This window comes from Anoplophora glabripennis, unplaced genomic scaffold, assembly GCF_000390285.2.
Source record: "Anoplophora glabripennis isolate ALB-LARVAE unplaced genomic scaffold, Agla_2.0 scaffold22, whole genome shotgun sequence".
NCBI classification, from domain to species: Eukaryota; Metazoa; Arthropoda; class Insecta; order Coleoptera; family Cerambycidae; genus Anoplophora; species Anoplophora glabripennis.
In genome coordinates this window covers 271,176-289,043 of record NW_019416298.1, presented here as the reverse complement: position 1 = coordinate 289,043, position 17,868 = coordinate 271,176, and the positions used below count along the sequence as shown (strand labels likewise).

General features: G+C 30.2%; 1 protein-coding gene across 1 annotated transcript in view; it reads left to right on the top strand.

Annotated features, from left to right (window-relative positions):
• LOC108917307 (rhophilin-2) overlaps window positions 1–17,868 on the top strand; it is a 222,751-nt gene that overhangs the window by 52,611 nt on the left and 152,272 nt on the right. The window lies entirely within an intron of this gene.

Here is a 17,868-nt window from a genome sequence, read left to right as displayed (position 1 = left end):
CCCAGGAACGACTTATGTTGGTAGGCCCTAACCACCATTCAGTGCAGGAATGAGGGAAACCTGGAAAACCTCATTAATTAGGGGGGTGGTCAAATGCCAACCGGTGTCAATCTCTCACATTGACCCAAGCCAACATTCTTCCACCCTACCATACCTCCACAGAGGGTGCCAATCCTCCGTACAAGCATAGCTAATATACGGCCTACCGACCGCGGGAATCGAACCCGGGCAGAAATTTGCACACGATTAAACGACTGACGCCTTAAACCGTGCGGCTATCGACCGACATATAAAACTTGAAATGTTGAAACAACTTTTGTATGCTTATACCACAAAATCTTAAATCACAGACTTAATTTTCATATTATTTCTCTTTAATTGCTGTAGTAGAGAGAACACTATTAAATATTTTAGACTTAACTAGAACAGTGATTCATCTTTTCAATTTTTTCAATTCTGTCATGATATTATTAACTGCAAAGAAGCAAATCAACTTTTTGCGTTTCATTAGTTTACGGTTAATACTGGGAACGTATTTCTAATACAACTACAGGTTTTTACAAGAACATAGGACTTAAAATTCATTCCATTGCCTTCTACAATTTTTCGTTGAGATGACAGAACGATTAACTGCTGTATCCAACAGGTCAGTGAAAATTATGATATTGTAACATCTCGCTAATAATTTAAACTGCTTAAAATTAATTAATATAAATTGTTCAATAATTAAACTCGTATAAACAAATTTGCAAAATTCAACATACCAAACGTTTTTATTTGTGGATTTTTTGTTTTAAAATAAAGTAATATAACAAACCACTCCATTCAAATACTTGTTTTTGTACATGTCAACAAGTCATGATAATAATATTATTTTAAGTACGTATTTCAGTCAAGTCATGTAAATGTTAAAACCCATCAATCTAGATAAAAAAATTAATTATTTAAAAAACATTGATGATATGCAAATTAGAATTAAAACATGATCCTATCTCTACCATCTATACTTATATACACAGGAGATAAATATACAAAGAAATACAGTATTGATCAAACTGCAGTAGAATAATTTACAAAAGGGCAGCATTTTGTAAATTATTAAAGTATCACTTGATATTATCTATGTGAATAAACATATATTAGTAGTGCCAATATGTAGGTAATAGTTTCTGAAGATAATGAAATTTATTTCAACTATAACATTGCTTTTGTATTAATATTTATATAGTATTAGAACATGTTGCAGTTAATTTTGTTTTTGTGTAGATTGTTCATTACAAAAGAATACAACCATAAATTTAAAAGTATAATTTGTACACTTACAGCAAGCAATTTGTTTAATTTTAATCTTCTGATGTAATCTGCTATTGTTTATCTATTTTGGGTAGGTAGGTATATGTAATAAAACAATGTTACACATAAATTGACAGTAGAATGAATTATCAATGAAATATTAGTAATTCCTATATAATATGAACTTTTACATATTATAATGTACCTAATTAAAATGAAAATTAGGTCGCCCGTCGTTTAAAAATTGCTTATTAAAACTAAGTTATTAATATGCAACCAGTAATACAGCAGCAGTACTGTGAAATATGTATTTGGTTATCTTTATTATTTTTATATCAAACAAAAATCAAATTAGCATTTCAAGGAAACAATAGAACCGTTTCCATAAGTGTTTCATTAGAACTCCTTGAAACAATATTAAAGTAGGGAATGATGACGTTTTTACTGCAAGCTTCATAAATAGGAACTTTTATTACTTTATTTACATTGGCGATACTGTAATGTCCTGCGAGTATTGTTATCAAGTTGGCATGCAGTGCCAATAATAGCAGCTAGTTACATTAATCTTAATCCACTGCAGCATATGCCGTTCTATGGATATCCGTTTTTTATCAATTTTTGGTACTGATGTCCATGGATCTGTTTTGGATATTACCGTACTAACCGTACATCCATAAGCTGCAATGTATGTACCTTATTTGTATATCCGTAGGATATTTTGTCTTGGTTGCCTAAATTGAGGATAATCCATGAAATGTAAACCTGCAATTCTGAAATGGGTATTGATAAATTGAACATCCATAAAACATCCGTTCTGATTATCCAAATTAATATTCGACATAAATAAATCCATGAGACATTTTTTCTGCAGTTTTGATAGACTTCCTTATTAAACATATCCATAGGCTGTCGTCATTTTGTTAATAGAACGAATATCCCAAGTATGGACACCCATAAGTTGAATTTCTGTTAACTCAAATGAATGTCCATAAATTAGTCATCCATAAAATACCGTTATGTAAATAAATACTCCACTTATTTTAATTATGTTTTAAAAAGAATTGCGGTTCTTTATTATTGAGCTTATCAAAAAAATGTTATGATGATAATTTAAATAATTCAAAAAACATTTCTATAAAAAATACTTCTCTTAAGTTATCCATAATCCATGATCAATCGTAAATAAAAAGCAATTAGAAAAGAATTTATAAGAATATCTTAACTGATTCTTGGTATTTGTAAAAAATAATTTACAGTAAAAGAAATGAGTAAATAAAACTGGAAAAAATTAAGTGGAAAATATAAAAAAAAAATTATTAGAAACACTTTTTTATTTGGATGATGGATAATGGATCCAATGGATACACTGTGGTTAATGTGAAGTTATTACTATGAATGTCATTTTTTAATAATGTGGATATATGCTATGGATTCATCCAGTCTTTGTTATATTTCACTCATTATTTTCTCGGAAATAATTACTTAATACCTATTCACATTTTTTTTTATAAACTCTGCGGTATGAGGATATTCTAAAAACTACAGGTGTTAATAATATTATCATATTATCTTAACAGATAAGTCAAATGTTTGTTATTAATTAAGATAATATATTATTCGATGGTTTTTTATCATAAAAATTGAGAATTTCTTTACAAGTTAAAACATATACAAAGTAAATATTTTTAAACTTAATAGCATTCCTCAGATGGAAAACATATTTTATTGCAGCTATCAATTTTCTAATATACCTACATGTTTTCTCTAAACATATAGGTACAACAAATATTTAGATACGTTTACCATATTTAAATTATTCCTTATTTTAATATAAAAAAATAAGCACGAACATGCTCCAAATCATCAATCTAGGTTACCCGTGAAAATAAATTAATAAGTAATGTTTAAAAGTAAATAACAAACAGAAAGCTTCCGCTTATCCTGAATACGTAAAATTTTAATTTAGTTATATGCAACTTTCCACCTTATTATACATAAATAGCCAGATCTTAAGGCATTCAGTGCATCAGTGTTATCAGTTATTAAATAATTTTAAAATATTTTCATTTACGTCAATCAGAAAGGCAAAAAAGGAATTATATAATAATAATATAATAATATTAGATGAAACAAAACAAACAAATTTCCGAAAAATATGTTATATTGATAAATAATAAATAATAATTTTTGAAACGAAGTTCTGATCACTTGAAAAATAAATTTTTGAAAATGCAATTTTTATATTGAATGAAAATCGTGTTTTTGCATTTAACGCAGTGCGGGGGGAGCTCTGGGGCGCCATCTCATTAGAAATAATAGTAATAGTAAAAAAATCATATTTAAAATTTAATTTAAATTGTTATTTAGATAATTAAATAGATTAGCCTTACATTAAAAAGGAAATGTTAAATTTGTAATGTAGGTACAGTCAATTTAACACGACTTGTAAAATTAATTTGAAAAACGCAAAATAGGTGGGTTCCTCGTAGCTCGCCCCTAATCTGTGAAGCGTTTACAGCGGTGGCCATGGTTATATTTGCGTAACAGTGAAAGGACGAAGTGAGAGTAGCGCATAGCTATTCACCGTTTTTTTTTCAATAGTATTTAAAATAAAACTACCCAATTATAATAATTATTTTTTTCAATACTTTGTGCTAAATTTTTCCGTCCTCCCTGGTATGGAAGTCAAGAGCCGCCACTGATTTTACGGTTTTGGTACAAAAGCAATTCGTAAAGATGATACGTTTAAATAAATTTAGAATTACATATTATTTAAACGATTTTTATAAAAAGCGTTCAAAGTAAATAAATAAATAAATAAATAAATAAATAAATAAATAATAATAATAATAATAATAATAATTATNGTGATAGTGATAGTGATAGTGATAGTGATAGTGATAGTGATAGTGATAGTGATAGTGATAGTGATAGTGATAGTGATAGTGATAGTGATAGTGATAGTGATAGTGATAGTGATAGTGATAGTGATAGTGATAGTGATAGTGATAGTGATAGTGATAGTGATAGTGATAGTGATAGTGATAGTGATAGTGATAGTGATAGTGATAGTGATAGTGATAGTGATAGTGACAGTGATAGTGATAGTGATAGTGATAGGGATAGGGATAGGGATAGGGATACATATACCAACTAATGTAAAACTAGATACAGAACATGGATCAACTAATATAAGACTCGTTACAGATATAAAAATTTTATATTTTAAAATTAGTGTATTATTAATTTTTATATGTATATTATATTTTATAAAAGCATTTCCATAAAAATAAACAATTTTAATTTTCACTTCACTTTTAAACTTGGCTATATAATGTGCCAAGACGATACAATAATTGCCATATGATGCCGTTAGATTACAAACATTATGGCATTTTCTGAATACAACAGTGCATGCTTAATTGTTTGTGTTTGAATTGAACGTGACAAGACTTTATCATTTTGTATACGGAAGATAAGGCAAAAGCTAATGTATGGAATGATAGTGCCTGATATAGCGTGTCAAGAATATTGATTAAGGTAGACTAAGGCTAAAGTTCTATGAATCATTGTTCGTGGGGTACATGGACAGTATTATGATTATCGTTTTGAATTTATTAATGTTAATGACACTCATCGGAAGAGGAGCAGTAACATGGACAACTGCCAAATTTTGTAACAAAACCGTGTTTCAGAAACAAGTGGATACATTCATTGGAAAAGTTAACAGGAGATGTGAGAAAACACAATCCAGTAACATATGGACAAAAAAAATAGTAAGTAATTGTTATTTTTTGCGAGGAGCCATTCTGAATCTGTTACATTCTTCCATAATAACAGATCTCCATAGTCAGTCCATATGTACAGTTTTTGGCTTCAAGTTTCCAGTAATTTGTTTCGAAAATAAACTTGAATTCATGGAAAAAATGTTCTTTTCACATGTCACAATTTTCGAGAAATACTTATTTCTGAAACTTTATGTCTATACAGGATGATTCAGAACTTATCCAAAAAAAAATCTAAATGTATGGAGACTCTTACAAATACAGTTTTGTAATAAAACTCATATTAAATTTAAATTTCTGCACGGCTCTGGAAATTGGTCCACTGTAAAACCTGACCTTCAGCAAGGCAAAGCATGCAGTCGGCGGCCGGCATGGCGGCAAAGTTTAATAAAGAATGAACGGGCAAAAAATTGAAAGAAGTTCTTTCCCAACAAAAGAAATAAATACAATTTTATATCACCTATTTAATATCAACAAATTTAATTGCTTTTGCCGCTATTGTTATTATTAATTATTTAATAAAATTAATTTGTGATTTTAATTTATTAAAATAATTTTTGGCATACCTGATGTTACAACTGTTCAAAATTTTGTCTACCGACGTGTAAACACATTTGGGCTCGTCTTACCTAGTTTCTGCGAACTAATACATGCTATCTTGCTTCACCATAACAAAAATCCTTCACCATAACACAAATGTTGTCTTTCTTCTCCATAAATTAAAACGATATCCACCAACTCCAAGTCGCTATACAAGTAGGGGAAGGTGGGGAAATATCGCGCATCTAAGAAAATTTGTAAAATTTTGAATGACTTGATACCTGCAAAATTGTGAAAAGGAAAAAAAACTAAATCTTCATACGTTCTAAATCTGTCCTAGTATATTATTTTTTTAATTATTTACATTTTTTTGATATTATAACTAAATAGATCTTAAGTGTCATATGCGCTTTATTCCCCATCCAGTGGGGTAATTCCGCTCATAGAATGGGGTAATATTGCGCAATAGTGAGAATCACGTTTTATTGAAAAAATAATATAAATACATGCATATATGGTATAAACGCAACATAAATAACATATACTTAAAATAAATATGTGTTGAAGTAACCAAAAATATATTTCAAGCCACATTTGTGTCAAAAAAAAAATAAAAAAAGGTTTAAAATTGATTATAAAAATTTCTTGCCGCGTTTTCTTTCTTCAGGCACAAGTCGCATTTATAATTTTCTGGACTGTCCCATCCACTACATTCTGCATGAGACCACATGCTACAGTTAACGCAGCGGTACCAAATCTCGTTATTACGTCCAAATTCATCGCAAATTATGCACTTTTAAGCTATTAAATCATGTAGTTCGTCGTCATCGCATCAGTTTCTGCCTACAATTTCTCTTCGGCGGCTTAATATTCGGTTTCTTCCTTTTTATTTTATTATGAATGTTAAAGTTATGCCTTATGTTGTTTTTCACATCGAATTCAAAAGCCATACGGCGTAGTTCTAAAGGAGTTACCCCATAACTGTAATGCGCGATACTTCCCCACGTGTTGTGCGCGAAATTACCCCATAATCGCTTGATAACGAACATTGTCCTAACCTCATTTCGAAAAACAAGAAACAACTAAAGCTGACAATATCTTGTAAGCAAAAGATAGTATTACTCACTTTAGCTTGTAGTTGTTATTTAATTTAAGCTCAGTTAGTACGAATGCACGTCATAACACATTACAAATTAATAAGAAACTGCTAGAAAATATGTACTTCAGCACAGAGTGTTATCTATTGAGAAATTACTCTAATTTCTATAAGATTCGAACTTGGCAATTCGTCTAATAGATGGCGGCGCTGTCAGGCGGTTATTTAAAATTATGTAGTAAGAAATATTGGAATGCGCGGTTTTACCCGCCGCGCGATATTCCCCCACCTTCCCTAAGCCATTTTTTGACACTTGAAAATCTAAAAAATCTAATGTAAACACTATCGCAAAAACGTTAATACTGAAATCGGATTTTAATATACGGAATCGCCTGGGTCCACGTGAAGAGAGAGCGCATTACGTACAATGCACAACTCGAATGACGCTAGAGACTACAGTAGTCCAACGATGCCGATGTAAGGGCTGTAAACACTACAACTTCAATAATTTTTTTCTCGGAAACTATAAGGATTTTACAAAATTTTGTTTTCGATATTGACTCCATTATTCATAACACATCTATTCCCATTTTTTTTTTGTATAAGTTGTGAATAACCCTGTCAATATTTAATCATATCACTAGGGGATACTAGACACGAATTGACTAGCGTCTTAGATTAAAATATTAAGCTAATTCAAATAAATGCTATCAAATTAAGTCAAACAGCATTCTTCGATACCAGAAATCTAGGTGTGCAAGATATCAAATCTCACAGACAATATTGCTAACTGTTGGTACTGCGGGAAACATTATTATATGGGCTATATGCCCCAACTATTATTGAATTACACCACACTAGTACACATTTCTTATAAATGTAGTCTAATTTTGAATTCAAATACTCATGTAATATAGTAAAAAATACGTTCTTAATTTTTTAGTAAATAAGTAAACGTAAAAAAATCTTTATTAGTTCACTTTGCAAAATAATTACAAAAAGAAATAATATTTGTAAATTCTAATCTCTGCACAGTGGCGGGAAGTTTAAAACAATTAAAAATTATATTCTCCCCAACACCTTACTTCTAAAAAAAGACATTAAAAAGGGTATTCACACAAATATTTTATAGCCTCATTACTAATTTTTAAACAGTTAAATATATATCACTTTTTAGAAGAATTAGAAATAGATCAAGACAACATTGTCTGAATATTTATTTCTGGCATATTTTTTTACTTATTTTTTTGGCTATTTTGCCACTTGCGAAAAGATTTAAAATTAGTGAAATAAACCCTTACGCTAAAAGGATCAGTTAAGGATTATTTTTATGAAAATAATTTTTCAAAACTAAAAAATCTCACACTGAGAAAAGCAAACAAATACAAAAACACATTACTTTACAAGATGTCCCGAAATTAATGCAACAAAATTTGGTCATAGATTCTTAAGACAAATTTAGGGAAGCCGTATTTTTTCTTTTTGCCAGGTGGCCTCCTCTTTCGGAATTACAGCCCCCTGAAATCTGCCCCCAAAATAGTCTCTTAAATCTCAGAACCTTGTTGTACGAGAATCACTAAATTTGAATTTCTTAAAAATTATTAGTTAGCTGGAAAGCCATTGAATTTATAAACTTTTTTTATCTCTTGATATTCTTTTCGTAAAAAGCAATGTTTTTGAGGAAAATGGCGAATCACGATATTCATTCGATCACATTTTGACATTTGTCAAAAAGCGCAGCACCATCAGATTCCACATGTCATAAAACCCCTATGTACCAAATTTAGCGATTCTCGTACAACAGGGTTCTGAGATATAAAAAAAGATTATTCTTAAGGGCGGATTTCAGGGGGTTGTAACTCCGAAAGAGGAGGCCACTTGGCAAAAAGAAATAATAAATACTGCTCCCCTAAATTTGTCTTAAGAATCTATGACCAAATTTTGTTGCTTTTTAAAAAGTTGTTAACGTCTCGGAAATCTATAGATAGATGTGTTTTTGTATTTTGTATTTGTCTTTTTTAATGTGAGATTTTTTGGTTAGTAAAAAAACTTTTTTTCAAAAACGTACAATATTATGAATAAATAAGTATTATCTAACTTTTTTATGAAAAACTATAAAAACTTGAATTTGCTTTACAACAGTTTTATCAGAAAATACTGAATAATTTTTTCATGTGGTTTTTTTCTTATTTGGAGAAGTTGCGTCATCTCCTAAGATTCTATTATTTTTGTGCCTACAATACATGTACAGGCCTTCATAAAATAATGATGACAATATTAGAAAATTTGTAGAATATTGTATAACCAAGGTATTTTTTTCTTCTCTTCCATAATTATAAAACTAATTTAAATTGTCCATCAAAGATCTATTCACTACCAAATAGTACAATAAAAACAAAATAAAACCAATATTTAAAAGGAGTTAAAAAGGTAAAATGTGATGCAACTCTTACGCAAAAGTATCTATAAGAAGTAATAACAGTTCACGCTAAGTTTAAATAGCTATACAAATTAAGCTATATTTAGCAACACTTTTGTGCTTATCCGCTTAGCTAGAGATGAGGTAAATAGATAATAGCATAATAACTTAAGTAACTTGTTACAGGTATAAGAGAGCTAATTCCGATTATTCTAATTTATGTGTATTTTATACTAGATTGAAACGTAAAATTCCTAGAAGAAATTACAGCGGATGTATTCCTGAAATCAAAAAATGGATGCAAGAATGAGGTTAATGTCAGTAATTTTGCTATAAAACTCGGTATAAAATAGTACGCTACAAATTGCGTACACAAACATTCGACTAGAATATTAACTTTTAATATTTCTGTAGGTAATTGACAATGTAATTAACAGTTACAGATATACAGATGTTGGTAATAAATACATTTAGTAACAGATTGAAATATTCTTCAAGGCATATCATAGATACATTTCTCTAGAACTCAGTTTTGATTACTGAGTGTGTACCTTATGTATATGGTATCCAGTGAATTAAAGTCTAAAATATAGCTAACGTAACACAAGTATCTAATTGGTATTTTTAGATTAAGAGTAAGATTAATTCGCATATCTCAATTAAGTTCTAAATTGGACTGTCAATGTCTTATACGAGTATATTATAACCATATTAATGCAATAATGTATTTATTGAACAAAATATAGGAATAATTATATTTTCTTTCATGAATGCATTCATGCGAAAGTATAGAAGGTATTTTAAATTCGGCAAACTAGAACAGGAGAGAATTTGATCTTAAATAAAATGTTCATATAATAAAAAACATACCAGACGTTCACATGTTTTAAAGTCAAATTAGGGCGGTATATTAATAATATCTAATCATTTTCCAATTTGGTTGGTCAAGGTTGTAAATTTTAATAAAAGCATCGATAGCGTGCGGATACGAGGTGCGTAAATTTAGTAATGAGATTGACAACCTAGCCACAGAAGAATTGTTTAATATTCTGTGACGTAGCATTCGATATGGTAACACTGGAAGCACGGAACTTGGAGGGCAACAGGTGACACGTGTTCAGTACCAGTTTGAACTCGGTCGAGTCATTTGGTTTTCCGTAGTCATTTTTCTAATGCCGGTTTTCGTAGCGCGTTCTAAAAATGAGTTCTTCAGACTTGAGCACAGTATAAAACAGAAGGTTGTGCAAAACTTCTGCAGGCGTACGGAGACAATATTTTGCCAAGAGCGCTGGTTTTCGGAGGTTTAAAGTATTTTCAGAAGGAAGAGATTCGGTTGAAGATGAACCACGTAGCAAAACGCCTTCAACTGCAAAGACCGAATCCGGGGTCTTGTGCGTTTAGATTGTCGATTGACGGTCAGAATAATCGGGGAACAATTGAATTTGAGTCCCATTCATCAGGTTTTGACCAAAAGCATGCTGATTTACTTCTTTGATAGCCAGGGAATCATATACAAAGAGTTTGTGCCTCAAGGCCACACAGTCAATTAACACTTTTATCGAGACAATGCGTCTTGTCATCCAGCAATTTCAATAAACGGGTTTTTGGCCAGTAAAATCATTCCTGTGGCTCTTCAGCATCCTTATTCACCTGCCTTGAGTCCTTGTGACTTTTTCTCTCCCAGATATTAAAAAATCGTCTCAAGAGACGCCATTTTGGGACACTCGAATACATTCAAATGGCTGTAACTGACTAGCTGAAGGTTATTCCAATATCTAAGTTCCAACACTGCTATGAGGAGTGGAAGAACCGTCTCCAACGCTGTGTAGCTTCCCAAGGGAATTATTTTGAGGGAGACAATATTGAATTGTAATTCTATTCGAATAAAAATATTGAAAGACATCGGTCTCATTACTAAATTTACACACCTCGTATATGTTCTGCCTTTCTTTGGAAATATTTTGAAGTGATTATTCAATTGAAGATTTGCTTTATATTACAAGATTATAAGTAAAAAGAGAATTCAATTGCTACTCTGGAAGTTGGCAAAATATGCTGTTTTTAACATTAATAAAATAAAATCAGCAACTAATCTTATTATATCAAATGTCTCCGAGGTAGGTAAGCCAAGCCTTCTTATTCTGTTGTCGCAAACAGACATTACTTGTTTTTAAACCAAAGCTCAAAGAGAATTATTTGTAATAAATATGTTGACAATGAGGAAATAGCAATTAAGTCCGATCTCAAGCAATGTTGAGCATTTATTAATGCTTACTAAAAAGAAGTTATTCTTCTATTCAATCTATTACGATAACTTCAACTTCAACACATAACACAAATGAAACTGAAAATATATTCTTATCAGTAAATTCTCCTCTTCTTTGGTTAGGAATAGTAAGGTTTTAGACGAAGAGAGTGATACGTTTAGATCACTACAAGTTAATTTTTGTGAATCCATACGTACGCTTCTAGATAGTTAAAATAATGAAAAATATATTCATAGGTAATGGTCCTAAACTTTATAATTCAGTCACTGCATAGCCACAATTATTATTTGCTTGATGAAATAAGCACAAGTATGTTGGTACTCCAACAAAATTGTTTAGATGCAAATTAACACGTTTAAAAATATTTTCAAGAGATATATGTATTGTCAAAAATAATATTATGTAATTTAAATAACAAAAATAAAAGTGATAATGTCAGCAAGTTTGTTTTGCTGAAAGCAAGCAAGTATCAAAAATTACATCAGAAACTGTGTCAAAATATTCTTACGGTTAAATATATTCATGGAGAGATTGCAGAATGCAGTGTAATTAATAAAATTATAGCCAGTGCTAACAAACAACGATGTTATGGCTTTTACATGTAAATTTATACAGAACGAAATCACTAGTGAAGTAACTAATCAGTATAATTATTACCTCTTATATTGCTACACTACGAGTGTAACCTTGAGTACACAGTTAAACTTATAAAATACAGTTGATCTAAAATTATAAGCCATTGATCTTGAATATGTGTAACATTGAACACAAAAGCAGAGACCAGACAATTTTCTAGACAAAACAAACAGAAATCATTGGTATATTGTGTCACCACGTAATTATTAGGTATATGCTTTATAACCCATAATAATCTATCCAATTACCGATCAGTTCCACAGTGTGTTTGCGCGAACAAAACAACAGGTCATATTTTCTCCATCTGCTCAATTATTTCTTTCGAGGGCGTATATAGTGTTTTCATATTTACGATCAAAGGAATTCCAATACTGTTTTTTCACAATTTAAACCTCAATAATGTAAATACCGTTTGACTTTTCTTAATGAACTTTGAAATAAAATAAATTTCATTCATTCTTATTAATGGAATTGTGTTCAATTTTAAAATATTTTTTAAAATAAAAAGTCTATGGTTTCGTACCCACCTTAAAGCAGATGCGCTGTAAAGTTATTCAATTTCAATATTTCTTATTCAAGTTAAAATTTGAAATATCTTATAACTTTAACTACAACATAGTAATGATTAATTGAAAAATAATATTTTGGAAAATACATTTATATAATTGGAAAAGACAACTGTTGTGTATAAAAAATCCTGAATGTAATTACTTACTTTTTCAAATATCTTTTTCCATTCCTAGTTGAAAAACTGTACATTTTTCTGTTTTCCAGATGCAGCCACTACTTGTTTTCACGGATAAATTGAATATTAAATTTATAGGTATGATCAATGAATTTCATTTAGAAACCTAAAGCTACGGCACACAGTGGGCAAAAATGGAAACAATTTAAGTTACGCAGCATGTTAGTTGAGTTAGCAGTAAATATTTCTTTAATTATTTTCAAAAGTCATGTATTTTATGGTGAAAGCGCGGAAAATATGGAATTTGTCAAGGTTTCTTTTTAAATCAACAAAAAGCTATTTGTCTCAAATAACCAACAAACCCAATAATCCATAAATGCAATAAACCCAATCACCCATTATCCTAAATTTAACTAAAAATCATAAACCTAATAACCTATAAACCCATAATTCCTAAATTCCCTAAACACCTAAACCCTAAAACCCATAACCACGTAAACCCTAAAACCCATAATCACTAAACCTTCATAAACTCTAAAACAAATCAGTCCCAAAATCCATTAACTCCAAAAACCCCAAAACTCATAAGCGCCAAAACCCATGAACCTCAAAATCCACAGACCCCAAGATCCACAGACTTCAAAGTCCAACAACCCCAAAATGTGTTTATGGGTTTTATGGTTTTGGTGTTTATGGGTCTATAGGTCATTAGTATTATGTTTTTCGGTTATTAGGTGAATGGGTGGTTTTGTTTTTCTTCATATTTATTTTTAATTTTATACAAAAATAAATATATTTTTCTGTAAAAAAGGTCACACGCAAAATTATGCCTAGGCCTTTAGATTTGGGAGACTTATTCTCTTCTTCAGAATAATTTTTTAAACAAAATTTTTAGAGTTCTTTCTAAAGAAAACAACGATATGTTTCTCGAAACGTCAATAAGTCTAAACCGACGACGTGGCAACCAGTCCGAAAACTGTTTAACCACTTACCGTATTAGCTTTTTCCCTAAGTGATTCTGATTCGTAGTCACATTGTTTATAAAGGATAAAAACTGAAATACTTTGTAAATTTTCATTTACTTATTTAGGGTTTTGTACATATAAAAAAAAGATTTTCAGAAATGTTGTCTTGAATACTCTGTATTTCGACATCTAGTCATTCCGACACACATTTATTGGAATTTCTTTCTTAAGTCGAAGACAAAGTTTGGCCTATGTAATACGGGACTTCCTGTATTTTTATATTCAAAATATACGATATGGTATGACAGTGAAGTGATTTTGGAATTATTTCTGCCATTAGACAATTCAGTTAATAAGTTTTACTAATGAGTAAATCACTTTTGTCAAAACTCCGTTCAGTCTTTATGATTTTATCAATACATTTTTTCGAATATGATTGATAAAATTTTATTGACCTCACAACTCTAACAGCTGGTAAGTAAGTAACTTGCCAATATGTAATAATCAGTTGGTTAAAAAATATAAAAATTATTTAACAAGGAAAATTTATATAAATACATAACTGTAATAACCATTATTATTTATTATAAGTGCTAGCATAAAATTTGCATTTAACAACTAAGAGTGCTGCTTTATTTATTGAAGAAGTGGAATGCTTTTTTGTGATTAATACTGCTGTTATTTTAATTTAAATACCAATATAAAAATAAAAATAAAAATAAAAATAAAAAAGTTAATTTCGAATACTTGGAATTAAGAAAATTATTTGTGTTCACTGACACTTATCTAATTTAAGTACTAAAAAACTGATTAATTATATAATATTGCTGATTAAATATCTGTTTACTGTTCACTAGTAATCAATAATAGTTGAAAATCAGATTAGCGATTAATAAATTAAAAAAGAATTAGAGCGAATTGTTAATTATAATATCGTAATACAAAAAAAATATTAAATACATCAATCAAAACATGCCAATTAAGTATATATTCATGTAAATAAGAGAGTCGTTTCATAGATACGTTTGGAAAAAAGCAAGTAAACACTTATTTTTAATTGTCTTTATTTTCCAATTATTTAGCACCTACCTACTGTGAGAATAAAGTTTTCAGATAAAAAAAAAAAGAATCAAATCTGAAAAAAAAGTTGGAAGAGCCTACATTCGAAGAAAAGGCAAACGAATGAGGAAGTTCGCCCAATTTCTCGCTAAAATCAGGCATGAGAAGATTTGAAGAGTTGAACGATCACTCTAGCCCTACTCCATGAAAGAGAATATTAGAAAATTATCAAACAACACCTGTATAAACTAAATTTGACTTTAGCAAAACTATGTACTCGTATGTATAATATAATATCGAACGCAGACATAACTAGTGTTACATAAATTATATAATAATTTAAGCTTCAAATTTTGATATTGTTATTTGAGTGTACGGGTTTAAATGTTAGTGACGATTATTGCAATGTGCCAATTTCTGGAACAACAATGCATACATTTTGCGTGAAACTAGGGAAAACTTTCACGCAACTTTTGAAACAAGTTTACGGAGATGATGGTCTGGGTCGTACGCAATGTTACGAATGGTTTTCACCATTTAAAAGTCAGTTGAAGATGATCCTCAACCAAGAAGGCCTTCTACTGCAACTGATGACTTCCACGTTCAGAAAGTCAAAGATCTCGTGCATGCAAATCGCCAATTGACTGTCAAATAAATTGCAGAAGTGGTTAGCATCTAAATTGGGTTACGGTTATGACATTGAGACAAAAGTTCAGTCATAACAACCCCAAGAAAGCACGTCAGTCTCGATCCAACGTCAAAGTGTTTTTTTTCGATTTGAATGGAATTGTGCATTTTCAATTCTTGTCTCAAGATGACAAAGTGAACCGTGTGTACTATCAAGGAGTTTTATAACGGTTACGTGACAAAATCCTCAAAAGGAGACCAAAGCTGTCACTAGACAACTCATGGTTCTTGTATCATGACAATGCGCCCACAATGCAGTTTTGTATAAAAAAATCCGATTACAGTCCTCCCTCACACTTCTTGCTTACTCGCTAAACCTGACTCCTTGCGATTTTTTCTTTTTTCCGAAATTAAAATCAGTGCTGAAAGGATGCCGTTTTCAGACTATCGATGACATCATAGCAAATTCGTTACATCCTTTAAAGGCTATTTCAAATAAAGCTATCCAGAACTACTTCGCGAAATGGAAACTTCTCCAATGGGAAAAGTGTGTGAATAGGAGAGAGGAGTACTTTGAAGGAGACGAACACCAATGATAATGTATAAAATTAATAATAAAATTAAAAAAAATTAAAGTTCGGTTATTTTCTGAACCGACCTCGTATATCAAAATTGTAATTAGATAGTCTTTAATTGTTCCACAAACGTAGCGAACAATGCGAATACATGTTTTTGTGTAAAACTGCTGGATATGTATAAAAAAAGTCATCATATCCGGATAATTTTCTCATCCCTTAAAATTAATAGTAATCTAGGTAGTGTGCCCTCGTATTTATATTCACAGTTAATTAAAAACTTTTTTTTATAAATTTCTCGTACCAAATGGACATCCCAGACCTTGAGTAAATTAAAAAAGTAAAACATTCACTGCTGCGATCTTTAGATTTTTTATCTGGATCGAACATTCATTCTAATTCATCGTTAATTTAGTTATTAATTTTATTTGAATTTTATCAAAGCGAATCTAAATTAAAACCGGAATCAAATTAAAAATAATTAGTTTTTGCATGATTTGTTACTAATCTTTATTGGTTTTTGTAAGAATAATTTACTACGACAATAGTATTATTTATAATAGTCAGATTGGCTTAACAAAATTTAGAAATATAAATTGATACGAATCTATAGTTTTCACTGTGCCATTCTGACAGATCTAAACCCTCCTGATGTTTCAGTTTGTGTATATTTATCACCAAGAGCATTATTTTTTAATCTTAGTTTTTCCCACTTAATTGCGCCCATTTTTCTCTAATTTTCAACGGCCGCATTTAACATTCTTTTTCTTAGTCAACCTTGTTTTTCCTGCATCCTTCCTCTATAAGAAATAGGTACCTACTTCTGGGCTTTTTAATTTCATGACTTGTTTGCCGTACAGGGTTTTCCTTGTAGTTGGTCGTCGTCTTCATTAGAGTCCTCAATGCCTCCAAATAGTTTTCAAATGATGTTTTGTTTTCAAATTTGTATTTTACTCTATTTTTTTTTATTTAATTTCATACCGATAAAGCACATAAATTCTTATCGTCGCGTCGTGTCGTAACTCGTAATTAAATTTGTTTGAATATTAGTTTTATACCGATAATACTCAATGTTATTTGTTACAGTTACTCACTCATAACTCAATTGATTACTTTTCTTACATTTCCTATTTTAATTATTATACTCTCTATATTTGGTACAATTTTTTCAACACAGTGTATGGTACGATCTGATGAAGCCTACTGTAGTATTTTATACATTTTCTTTGTATCTTTCGTCATTCTACTATTCAAACTCAACTTTCAAGCCTTCATTTACTACAAACAGTGTTGATGCCCCAACTTCGATGGGTCACTTTATTTTCAATTCTACGAAGTGTTGTCATTTTTTTATTAAATTAACTTAGGAACAAAACATATATTGCTTGTTACTCTATTTTGCTCTTGAAATAGAAATAATAAAATACCGTCGTATACTTTCATTATACATTTTCTTGCAATGGTAATTATTGTAATGAAAATGTAGACGGTTAACACAATACTTATTTGACTGGTAATGTCTATAATGTAATCAATTTGTCTGAACGAGCAACTGCCTTGCCCATTTTAGAAATCGGAGAAAGTTTATCGGCAACCCTTTATTTCGTAAAGCGTCAATGATCTACCGTTGAAGAAAGTTTCCTCAGCATCTTGTTAACTGCTCCAGGGCATATAAATATTTCGTAAAATAGCGTAAATCAACCGTAAACAAATATATCAACTTAAGAGCCATTCGTGAATTATACAACACTTCCAATGATCGTCAATGGATTTTTTTTTATTTAATTATTTATTTAAAAGTTAAAATAAACTGGAAAACGAAAGTTAAGTTTTTCAATGCAATTTTAATATGCTCTTTTTAAATTTCTACGTCTCGTGTTTCTGTAATCCTACATGTCAATCGATTTTTTTTCGACCAGGT